The sequence below is a fragment of the Silene latifolia genome, chromosome X (genome assembly GCF_048544455.1).
Source record: "Silene latifolia isolate original U9 population chromosome X, ASM4854445v1, whole genome shotgun sequence".
Lineage (NCBI taxonomy): Eukaryota > Viridiplantae > Streptophyta > Magnoliopsida > Caryophyllales > Caryophyllaceae > Silene > Silene latifolia.
The window spans coordinates 247,287,458-247,299,913 of NC_133537.1; the positions used below are offsets into that span (position 1 = coordinate 247,287,458).

General features: G+C 34.2%; 1 long non-coding RNA gene across 1 annotated transcript in view; it reads right to left on the bottom strand.

The window, feature by feature from the left end:
• Positions 1-8,091, bottom strand: part of LOC141621763 (uncharacterized) — a 43,200-nt gene extending 35,109 nt beyond the window's left edge. The window contains exons 1-2 of the long non-coding RNA XR_012532652.1: positions 7,701-8,091; positions 7,462-7,523 (exon numbers count right to left, since the gene is read on the bottom strand). This is a non-coding gene — a long non-coding RNA (uncharacterized LOC141621763). The remainder of the gene's footprint in view (positions 1-7,461; positions 7,524-7,700) is intronic.
• Positions 8,092-12,456: the final 4,365 nt, after the last annotated feature.

Below are 12,456 nucleotides of genomic sequence, written 5' to 3' on the forward strand. Positions count from 1 at the left end.
TTTCAGGGTTTGTCCAAAAAGTGTCTGTCCCCATAGCTTACACTGCAACAGACATGGTTGAGAGTGATAGAGCACGATATGATATTTATGGGGCTTGAGGAGAGTATGGTGACGGAGAGGGCATAATGGAGGGAAATGATACATGTGAATTTTTAGTATTTGATGTTATTTGACATATTTAGTGTTTTTATTTAATTTTTTAATTTTTTAAAAAAGAAAAATTGTTCTTCTCTCCTTTATTACATCTTTTTACCAACCACTTTCTTATATATTTTACTTGGTTTACTTTTAAGGTATTCCGGATCCCTAAATTCTACTTCGGTTTTCAAAATTGTTTTAATCATTATTCTCGATTTAAATTTGAAGTTTTTTTGTAAAATAATCCGGACTTCGATGTTAAAACATTTAAATTTAAATTGACTTTGTATTATGTTTCACTCTTCTTTTTGTTTTTCATTTTTCCCTTTTCTTTTCTTTTTCGCATTTCGAGGTGTCGTTTACCCATGGACGGTTCTAAAGGATGATTCATGTCAGCCGACCCCAAATTATTTTGGGAGTAAGGCTCTGATGTTGTTGTTGTTGTTGTTTAACCTTATTCATATCAACTACTAACTTATATAAGTTTTCTATTCATTTAACTGTAATATTTAAATTATATTATATTCATTAAATATATATTATTATAGTTCTAATCCTAACCAGACACCGTCCATCTTATATATTAAAGCAACAACCACAGTGCTGATGTGTCAGCCTGTGGTGGAAAGTGATGTATTTTATTTTATTTTTAAAAATGGCCCACCACGTTCTCCAAGCCTTTTTTTACGTATCTAAACAATGAATCTTTCATACACAAGAGTCAATATGACAATTTACTCAGATATGTGATTCATGTGAATTGCTAATTAAAAAACTTGAATAAAATTAAGGGAAAATGCACATGGTGCCCTTGAGGTTTGCTCTTTTGCACGATATACCCAAAATTTTGATCCGAAAAACTTTAAGAGATTATAACTCGTGTTTAAGAAATCGAAATGTGACGAGGTTTTTTTTTCAAATCGATCGTCTTTTCGAGAACTACGATTTGAAAAAAAAATTCAAGTTTGCAATTCGTTACCAAGAGATATGGTTACTCAAAGTTAGTTCGGTCAAAAAAACTTTGACATACTAAAACTCCTAGCCACGGGATCCAAATACGACTATGTTTTTTTCAAATCGTAGTTCTCGAAAAGACGATCGATATGAAAAAAAAACCGTCACATTCCGATTTCTTAAACACGAGTTATGACCTCTTAAAGTTTTCCGGATCAAAATTTTGGGTATATCGTGCAAAATGGCAAACCTCAAGGGCACCATGTGCATTCTCCCTAAAATTAATAATTTTTAGTGTTAAATTAAAATTGTTAAATTAAAAGTTAGTATATATTACTCCTTACACTACAACAAAAAAACACAAATACACCATAATCTCATTAAATAATTTTATTTTAAATTTCACAAATAAATTCAAATTATATTGATATAAAAAATATCTAGAAAATTATAAATACGAATATTTACATGTAAAATCTTTGAAATAATAGTCAAAACAATTTAAAACAGAAAAAATAAGAGAAAAAAATCTCATTTAATGTCCAATAAAAAAAGATTTAGAAATATTGGAATAAAAAAAAATAAAGATTAAATCAACAATAATTCAGTCACTAGATCTACCATCATGAAGATCTTAAAAATAAGCATTTACATATAATAATAAAGTTCAAACTAATTTAGAACGGGTATAAATTGCAGAAAGAAAAGAAATAAAGGAGAGAAATAAAATTATTGAAATCGTAAAAAATGGCGATAAAAAAGGACTAATTTCTTTGAAAAAATAGTTCCGGAAAACAATTCCAATGAACACAAGAATTGATAATAAATATACGGAAAATCTTCTCTCCATGAATGAAGATTAAAATAACATGCCTATGAAATAACTGAGATACGATGATCTTGATTAGTATGAGAGAGAGACCATCGCAAGAAGTGATGATTTATTGAATTGATAAACATAGATGTTTGTAGCTGTGAGTGGAGTATGTACCAAGAAGTGACTTTTTATTATCAGCGGCGGAAATTAGTGAGGACTATGGGAGTAATAAGGTTTTTAAGGGTGAGGATGTAAATATATGATAGTATAGCTATTGATGAGTGAGGACTAAAAGTATATGGGCTAAGTGCAATGTTCTTTTGAAACATAACTATGATGATTATGGGCTTCGTTGACATAAAAAGGCAAGTTCAAAATAAAGTAAATTATGAAAAAAATGAAATGTTATCATTTGGCTGATTATTAGTGGAAAGTAGTTTAGGTAAAGTTTTATGATAATATAGATTTTTTTTAGATTTTTAATGTCGTTTAATGTATTTTATTGAATATGATCTCGCTTGAATTACATTAAGTGAATGAAAAAATAAGTTTAACAATTTAGATGGGTTTAAATATCCATTTTAAATGTGCATGAGTTCAAATTTTCATTTCGTCATGTGCACGGGTTCTACAAAAGTGCACGACTTTAACTAAATGAAAAACAAGTTAAGAATTTGAACGGTCTGATAAACTATTTAAACCCATGCAACGTTACTAATTTAGCTAACAAGAAAACATATTGTACTAAAATAACTACTTGCTTTATTTGCCCGTAATACACTAATACATCATTTACGCTAACTACAAATATAATGTATCTTCATTTACATTAAATTTTATTAACAAATTTTGAAATAGCATCCTGTCCAATTTGCACGGGTTTAAAACTAGTAAATAGACGTAAGGCCAAGCTTTAGATTCAATGCAAAAATCATCTCTCTCTAAAAATCTCTAAACTTCTAGTATTACTTCTACTACTATTTTTACTAATAACAAAAAGAAGAAGGAGAAAAGGAAGAATAATTGGGTCAATATTTCTTCGATTCAAGCTTAGGGTTTATTATCATTCCATACTTCATATTTTCTCACTCCATCACTTTCCAAAAGATGTAACTAATCTTTCTCTTTTTTTTTTTTTTTTTTTTGATTAGCAATAAGGGGTTAAAACCTGAAGACCTACAGCGAATAGAGTCTCAAATTTTTTTTCAAGAAACAAAGAAAACATCAAAACACAATACAATGTATCCTTTCCAAAATAGAGATCTTGCGTACTAGATTCAATCATCAAGTCGTGGAGTCCTCATTTGCATAAACCTTTTCCCTTCCATGATCTCAATAGGGTATATTGTTCTAAAAAACGCTTCATTTATCACTTGCCATAATTCACGATAGCAATAAAAAATGCTTCCCAAAGTCGTTTCTCAAAACCAACAAAGTGAAAGTCATTCCATACCAGAAATGCGTCATAAGACTTCAAGGACAAATCCATGTCACCCCCCAAACATCACAAGTATCATTCCATATTTCAAAAATTTCCATACTAATACTTCTATGCTTCTTTCGAACATTTCATCAGGTAATAGTACCTCTACTCCCAACCCCTCTAACATTCCAGGCTACACACCGCATTCCGACGATTACGACTATTTATGCAAGTATTCTAACGATTATGACTATTTAAGCAATTGGTCGATGTCCAAACTTTCACCAACCTGAAATCCTAACAACCTTCCAACTTATTTGGCCTTTATTTCTTCCACACTTCTATCAGTATCAAAGTCATCTTCGGACCTCGGTTCAATGTTGTCTTCCGAATTTACCTCGCCTCCAATAGTAATTTCGTCTCTTAAAATCTGATCCCTCGCTAACCTTGTCGCCTTCTTGTTTGAAATGATTGTGTTCTTATTCTTAGCTTTAACTGAAGGTCTAGAGTTTCTCTTGAACATTTTGGCATTTAAAATTTTTTGGGATCGAAGAGGACAGACATCATCTAAAGTCAAAGTGTCTGTAGGATTTTTTAGTTCTGGATTAAATCCCCACCTCATAGATAGTAGGCTCATTTTCTCATTAATATCATAGTTGACATTTTCGACCACGGTTACCGTCCTTTCTTTTTCTTTTGATTGTTCATTGTCCTGGGGTGTTTCAGTAACAATATCCACGTTTCCTAAAAACTTGTTTCCCTCAGATTCATGGACACCAGACTTGACATGATTATTGACTGATAGTGTATCATCCCATTGATGTGATGACAAGTTCAATTTAAGTTCTGGTTGTCTAATGTAACATGTAGTCAAATTTGACCCTTCCCTAACAAAAATTGTCTTTCCAATGCACTGCTCATCGATGCTCAAATACAATACCGCAGCAATGTACGACATAATATTAGTGTCAATCATCATTCTACGGGTAACGAAGCTGTCAGGGCTTTCAAAACTTGAGTCATAACACACTAGTATCCCAAATTTACCTGCAATCTTTTCACAAGTATCTCTAGACCATACTTGCGGAGGAATACCCATCACTTCTAACCAAATCCGTCTGGTATCCCCTTGTTGCTATATATCTCATGGACATATATGACTAAAGTATTGCATTAGGAGGGGGTTTTTGGTATTAATATCATGCTCCATATCTTCCTTTTCTATGAAAGTAACAATAAACTTATACGGACCCAAGTCACGTACCTTAGTAATTGAACTCCACCAATCAAGCTCTCAGTTCTTCACTTTCTCTGATCAAGCTTCGTTCTAATTCTTCTACTATAGATTGATTAACCTTCACCTTAATTATGTTTTCTTCGTCAATCGGTTTCATCATGTCCACAGATGGAGTTCGAGATGGTCTTCTAGCTATTTCCTTATTTTTTGGTACCTAATCTTTGCCTTTGCTGATCCGTCCTTCACCATATTTAAACCCTTCACCATTTCTAAATCCATTTTTGCTAAACTGCTATTTGAATCTTGTTTCTTTCACAGACATTCTGAAATTATCAATCCATTGTCCCCTCATTCTCTCAATCGCCCTGTATGCGTTCACCGGACCTTTCATTTTCACAAAACCACAGCGATTTGGATTGTTCGCCCTTCTTTTTCTGGAGATGAATATATCACAAACATCCCCAAATTTCTCAAATTTTGTCCTAAGCATCTCCATTGTTGTCCTTAACTCAATATTATCGACAAAGATTAATACGATTTCATCCTTTCTGCTTCATTCTCTAGTTCTCCTTCTGTATAATCCCCTTTGTCTCCATCGATTATTTCTTCTTTTTTCGAAGTTACGATTGAATCGGATCGATCTCCTCCAGTACCCGTTAGTGTTTTCGGTATTGTAGGGTGTCTCCATGATGCACTATTGTAGTAGCTCCCGGAGACCAGACTACCCTGGTGGTTGGTGAACCTCCGGTTATCACCGCAATAGCTGCGATTTTGTGTTTTTTGTTAACCTAATCTTTCTCTTGACCTCCTTAATCTTACAAAACTTGTTTATGCTAATTATATTGATTATGTTTAAATTTGGGTTCCATAAGTTTGTTTGATTGTTAAAAATGGATTAGAAACATTAGACCACTAAATTTATTTATACCATGTGAAATTGCGTAATTATTATCATAATTGTTTAATGGCTAAATAATTAAATTATTGTGACACAACTTATCATTTGCATAATAACACGTCATGAAACATGAGTTATATTATAGTTCACTCACATTTTATATTCTTTAAGTTTAAATACATAATATTAACTTTAGAGAATAAGTATAATATAATGTTGTTGTGACATGAAATGTTGTTACTTGCCAATGGATGACTTATTTAACTGTTTATTTAATGTTGTCATTATATTTAGCATCTTATTTATGTTGTTATTACAATATTACTATTATAAATATAAACTAGTTCTTTTGCCCATGAAATTCACGGGACATTTCTATTTTACATTACACAAATTAAACGATGTAAAGAAATTGTTTAAGAGATTGTTCGCACAGTGCGTATGTACAAAATTAATAAACATCCTAATGTTAGTGTACTTTCGCGGGTTTTTTATTTATTTTGTCGTGTATATTTCTTGCCAGCTACTATAAGACTGATTTTTTTTGGTGTTATTGCAGCTCTCATTCAGAGCATTTTAATTCAGCTCAGCTTTTTTCAGCTCTATTCTTCTCATATAAGCTCCATTCAGCTCACTTCAGTTCAATTCAGCTCCATTTAGCCCAAAAGAATGGGGTCTATATAAGTTTTTTTAGTTCTTTTTTCGCAATAATTGAAGACAGTACTAATTTAGTGGGCTTTTTTTTTGTTATTGCATTTCATTGCGCATTATTGTAAAGGTGACTACTTATTGCATTTCTGTATTTCACTGCACATCAGGTTCCTCGCATACACGTCTATTTGTGTCACTTCCTTCTATCTTTGTAAAACTTGGTTACCTTCTTCATTGCCACGCCTAAACAATTAGAAAAGTTTAAGCATGGCAACGAATGAATGGTTGGTTAATCATGTGATTTTCTTTGTATCATCCCATATCGCTTTAGTCATATGAGATTGAACCCATCTTTATTTGCTTTCCTTTCACTTAAGATTACTGAAGTCCATTGTGAAACGGTTGAATTATCTTTTCTTTATGATAGAATTGAAATAGAATATGCCCGAACATAATTATGTTATTTACTGAACTTGTCATCGCATATAATTTCTGAGCGTACAATATGAAATTTGCACATTGCCGATCAAATAGATTTAGGACCCCGCTTAGATGTTAAATAAAATAATATATTACTTAGTAAATAACCTTGTCACATTACTTGTACCACAAATTCTCATTAAGATGGCATTATTCGTTGTAAGTTTAAGACGGGTCAAATATCTTTTCACTTATGTCATGCTGAAAATTTTTTAGTGGTCTAATCTTGCAACGAAATTACTCCATAACAAAATTCAAAAATCCATCGAGCTATCTCCTTTACTGATTTATCTCTACAATGTGCTAGTACTACTCAATTTTTGTACTCATGGTACTACTATCCGGATACCTTGATAACTTTAACAATTTGACCATAATAAAATATTTTCAAATAATTCGAGTCATGGATACAATCATACAAGCCTTTATAAGTTTAAGCTTATATCAAGCTTTGCTACAAGCTCTTCCCTTTTCTAAAACAAATTTCAGCCATCTGTATCGCATCACCTTCCACACCAGTGGGTAAGCATTCTTATGACGTTATTCATCATACCCGCAACTCAATAATGCAGCGACGGAGATTAATACGATTGACATCATTCCGGTGAGTAGTATTTTACGCCACTCCGATTTTATTGAATATAAAACTAAGATCCCCCATTTCTTGGAAAACAAATGTTATCTGACTATTAATCAATCATTAATACAAAGCTTAAATTGAACATAAATTATAGACAACCAAATCTATTGTTTTTTTTTTTAAAAAAAGCATAGGAATTACGTGACATGGACGCATGGTAAAATACTTGAGTTAGGGAATTATATAAAAACAAAATGAGCAACAAAGAGCGAGGGATGCGTACCATGAGAAGGTAATGTGAAATGGGCGTTTATGGACTGCTAATATTGTCAAAATCTTCAACTCCTGTCGGAAACAAAAAATTAGCCCTAAATAAATTACTGTGTATATCACAAAAACACAAATGTTCCCTAAATAAATAACCAATAACAAACTACAAGTAAATTAAGCTCAAATAAAACACCAGTACAGAAAAAGGTTGCCGTCTTTTATGAGAATGCTGGAAAATATAAGGCAACTTACCGTACACTGGTCACCATTGTATTCTCGTATATGTATTGATAGTCTGTTGATTATTCCTCTATATTTCTAGCACTTTAAATACAATAAGTGCATAAAGGAAAATAACGCTAGAATGCCAAAAGAGAGGATGAGGATCACTTTGAAATCGTTTTCATTTATGTGAGTATGATTAAATTATAATTATAGTCCACAATAAAGAAGGGATTAAAGTATATAAATAATATTAATGGCGATGTAATGATAACAATCTGTTGAAGGTTGGAGTGTGAAACGGAGAAAGATGAAGGCCCTCCTTTTAAGGAGATGGAAATAACTGTAGTTTACATTTACACCTCATGGACAAAGAAACAAAATAAACGTTTAGGATTACTGAAAGTAATACGTGCCAGGATTAGGGATTATGCCACTTGTACTTCAAAGGGATGCTCAACTACCCTTTTTATATTATTGTATAGATTAAGAGATGTTGGAATAAATATCCTTTATGGATGATAATGAACTTTAGGACAATAATAGTCTATTCTAATAATCTGTATCGTGACACCGTCACACGGGGTAAGAAATGAAATGTGATTAGTTATGTGTAGTTACACGGACGACTATGCTATAACGATACTTAGGAGTCTTAGTATGAGAGGATAGCTCGAGAGGTGTTCTTTATGGGGCCTTAGAGTATAGAACAACCAACTCCTTGATGGAGTTGTCTAATGAGAAGTGTCGATCGGCGTACGAAGGACACAATATGTAGCGTCAGATAGGCCGGGTACAGTCGTTGGTGTTCCGAGAGTAGCAAGTGTTTGGCCATTCATAGACACGGACTTGATCAGTCTCGTACTTCCTTTAGATATTACCATCACTATGCTTAATTCTAGTGTGTACATTCGCGATCTTGATGGCCGGGTGTGCAAGATACCGTGACGTGTGGGTTTATCAGGTCACTTGTAGTTCATTCCTCTATGCTTTCAGATAAGTAAGTTGATTTATACTAAGAAGTTCGGCCCTGCCGAGCCCTCTGGTGTGAGATGTAAATCATCTTAGGATTGGCATGGTATACGAGTATGGTGGATAATTGTACATGTCAGGTGAGATGCAAGCCTGACATGTATAGTTATATAATACGGAGCCACAACTCGTGTGTATATATTGAATGCTTATGTGAAAAGTGATTTTCAAAATCAAATGGCTACCACAAGGTTTTATTTTATTATTATTCCATTGACCCACATGATTAAACAAACTAAAATATGAGATTTATGTGTTATGTGTATTATGTGACTCTTGTTTACGCATCATTGACCTAATTCGCATGCCTACTTTTGAATTATTAAGGTTGTTAATAGAACGGTTAGGTTGCTCGCGCTCAGCGTGTTGTTGATATTTTTTTCAGGAATTCAAGATGAGGATATGACCAAGGGGAGTGATTGAGAAGTTTAATCTAGAACCGTAGTGATTTTATGAATTGAATAAATTTTAATTAATGTTGGATACAAATTCTAAGCTTTGTAATGAGACATAAGTCTCGAAATACTTTTTATTAAGGATCCATAGCGATCCAGATTTACTTATTTTATCCAATAACGATTATTAGACTTAATTGATTTTCCGCCATTAGTTTAATTAAGTCTTGCGAAAATATGGGTTGTTACAATTAATATCAGAGCGATCTTGTGATCGTAAAAGAGAATTTAGTCTCTATTATCTAACAAGGAACGCCCCGGGAATACTCTGACTTATAGGACTAATAACTTGGTAATAACTAGACCAACTTAGATCACTAAATTGAGATATCAATTAGAAACCATTTAGGATTATTCGAATGATAAATGGAGTAGAATAACTAAGTTGGGTAGAAAAATAAGGACTTACCCATTTCTAGTATTGTCATTATATGTGTTATTGCATGCTATGTGTTGAATGTTATTTATTTGCAACTAATTGTTTATATGCTTAATTCTAGTATAACTTAGACATCGTATAACTCACACGTTAGAAACATAGGATATCTTACGCACCTACCTTAGCTCCAAAAGCCTCAACCTATAACCCTTACACTATTCGAGTATAACCTATAACCCGTTATAGATGACGAACACTCGCCGCACGAGTTATGCTAACGAGCAAGACTTCGAAGGCGCAAGACGTCAAGGATTTGAAGAAGCCGTTATCAAACTAGCTCAACAAGTTAATTCAACAACAAAACCACAACCCATTGTATACCGACCAACCGCTTTTGAGAGGTTCTCAAGCACCGACCCCCGTCTTATGAGGGCAGTGAAGACTGTTTGGTTTTGGAGTATTGGATTGAAGAGTTGGAAAAACTTGTTGAGCTTAACCAAACTCCGGCAACGGATAAAGTAACAGTGGTAACCTACTACTTGAAAGAAGATGCTAATAGTTGGTGGCAATTACTGAAGAAAAACTATCTTGCTAATGAGGGCTTCGGGTGGGAAGAATTCAAAGCATTATTAGAAGATAAATTTTATCCTCAGAAGATGAGGTGACAGAAAGAAGAGGAGTTCCAAGCTTTGAGGATAGGAACTATGACCTTAGCAACCTATACTAAGAAATATACTGAGCTGTCCAAATATGCTAAGAACATGGTCCCTACAGAATCTGACTTAGCCAAGTGTTATATTCGAGGATGGAACCAAAGCTAAGGCAATTAATGTTGACACAGGAAGTGTCTTCTTACCAAGCCGCCTATGAGAAAGCATTGACCCTGAATGCCGCAATCCAAGAGAGTAACGAAGTTAAGAAAAAGAAGAACTTCACCCCTCCTATTTCAAACTCAAGCTTTATTCAAAAACCTTATTATTCCAAACCTACTTTTGCAAAACACAACTACCAAAACAAAAACCTGCAGATCACTCCTAACAACAAATTCTTCAACAATAACAACTCCACTACCACAAACAATAACCAATATACAAATAATCATGGGTACAACGGGAATTGCTTTCATTGTAAGGAACCGAGCCACCCGGGAAAACCATGTAAGGGATCACCAATAGTATGCTACTTCTGCTATGAACCAGGGAATAAGGCTACCACATGCCCAAAGAAAGGAAACACACCTTTATAATAAAAAAATGGTGGAGCAACAAGCATGGGATCAACCGTTAAGATCAATGGGAAGGTGTATGCACTAGTTTAGATGGAAGAAGGGGAACAAACCGTAGATGTTATCACTGGTAAATTCCTTTTTAATTCGACTCTTGCATATGTCTTATTTGATACTGGAGCATTATTATCACATGCTTCACCCAAATTCATTAAAAAATCTAACATATGCAACCCTCAATTAATCGATGCTTCAATCTCTTTACCTAATGGACAAGTCATAGATTGTTCTTCCATTTATAATAATGTTCCTGTAGTAATCATGGGGAGAAACTTTCCATCTAACCTCGTAAGTTTAAACCTACCGAACTTTGATATAATTCTGGGAATGGATTGGTTATCCAAGTACCATGCAAAATTCGAATGTCGTGACCAGAAAATATTGCTTAAAAGCCCGCTTGGAGTGAGAGTCATTTATCAAGGATTATTACCCCTGGAGGACTCAAATTAGTAACCACTATGAAGGTAGTGAGAATGAGTCGTAAAGGACATCAAGTGTTCCTTTGAAACATCACAAAGGTCGAGAAGGAAGTTTGTATTGAGGATATCCCGATCGTGAGAGACTTTCCAGACTTTTTCCCTGATGAACTTCCTGGTATACCACCCTCACGTGACGTTAAATTCTCGATCGACCTAATACAGTGTACCGCACCTATCTCCAAAGTACCTTATTGTATGGCACCTATTGAACTCCAAGAATTGAAGAAGCAACTGGTGGAAATGATCGAGAAGGGGATCATAAGGCCATGTGCTTCACCGTGGGGAGCACCCGTGCTATTTGTTAAGAAAAAGGACGGAAGCATGCGACTCTGTATCGACTACATAGAATTGAACAAAGTAACGGTCAAGAACCGATATCCACTACCTAGGATCGACAATCTCTTTGACCAAATCAAAGGAGCTGGAATCTTCTCCAAAATTGATTTGAGGTCTGGATGCCATCAAATTGCAATCCGAGAATAAGATATACCAAAGACCGTGTTTTGATCACGGTATGGACACTGTGAGTTCATGGTCATGCCGTTCGGCCTAACTAATGCACCGACAGTATTCATGGACCAAATGAATCGAACATTCCATGAGTACCTAGACAACTGTATGGTTGTATTCATTGATGATATCCTAATCTACTCAAAGAATACCAAAGACCATGAAGAGCACCTCCGAATCATCTTAAACATATCGCGCCAACACCAATGGTTTGCAAAATTCTCCAAATATGAATTTTGGTTGGATAAGGTTGCACTCTTAGGACACGTGATCTCCAAGGAAGGAATCATGGTTGACCCTGCAGAAATTGAGGCAGTCAAGGACTGGAAATTCTCAAAGAGCGTAACAGAAATATGAAGCTTTCTAGGACTGGCCGGATATTATCGAAGGTTCGTATGAGACTTCTCCAAAATCTTAAAACCAATAACGTAATTACTAAAAAAGAAGTCAAAATACATCTAGACTAAAGAATTCGAAAAGACATTTCAATAGTTAAAAAGGAGGTTAACAACTGAACCCATACTGGCTCTACCTTCAGATGGAGAGGAATATGAAGTTTTCAGTGACGAATCCCTAAATGGATTAGGTTGTGTCCTAATGCAAAAAGGGAAGGTGATTGCCTATGCATCAAGGCAACTAAAAGTTC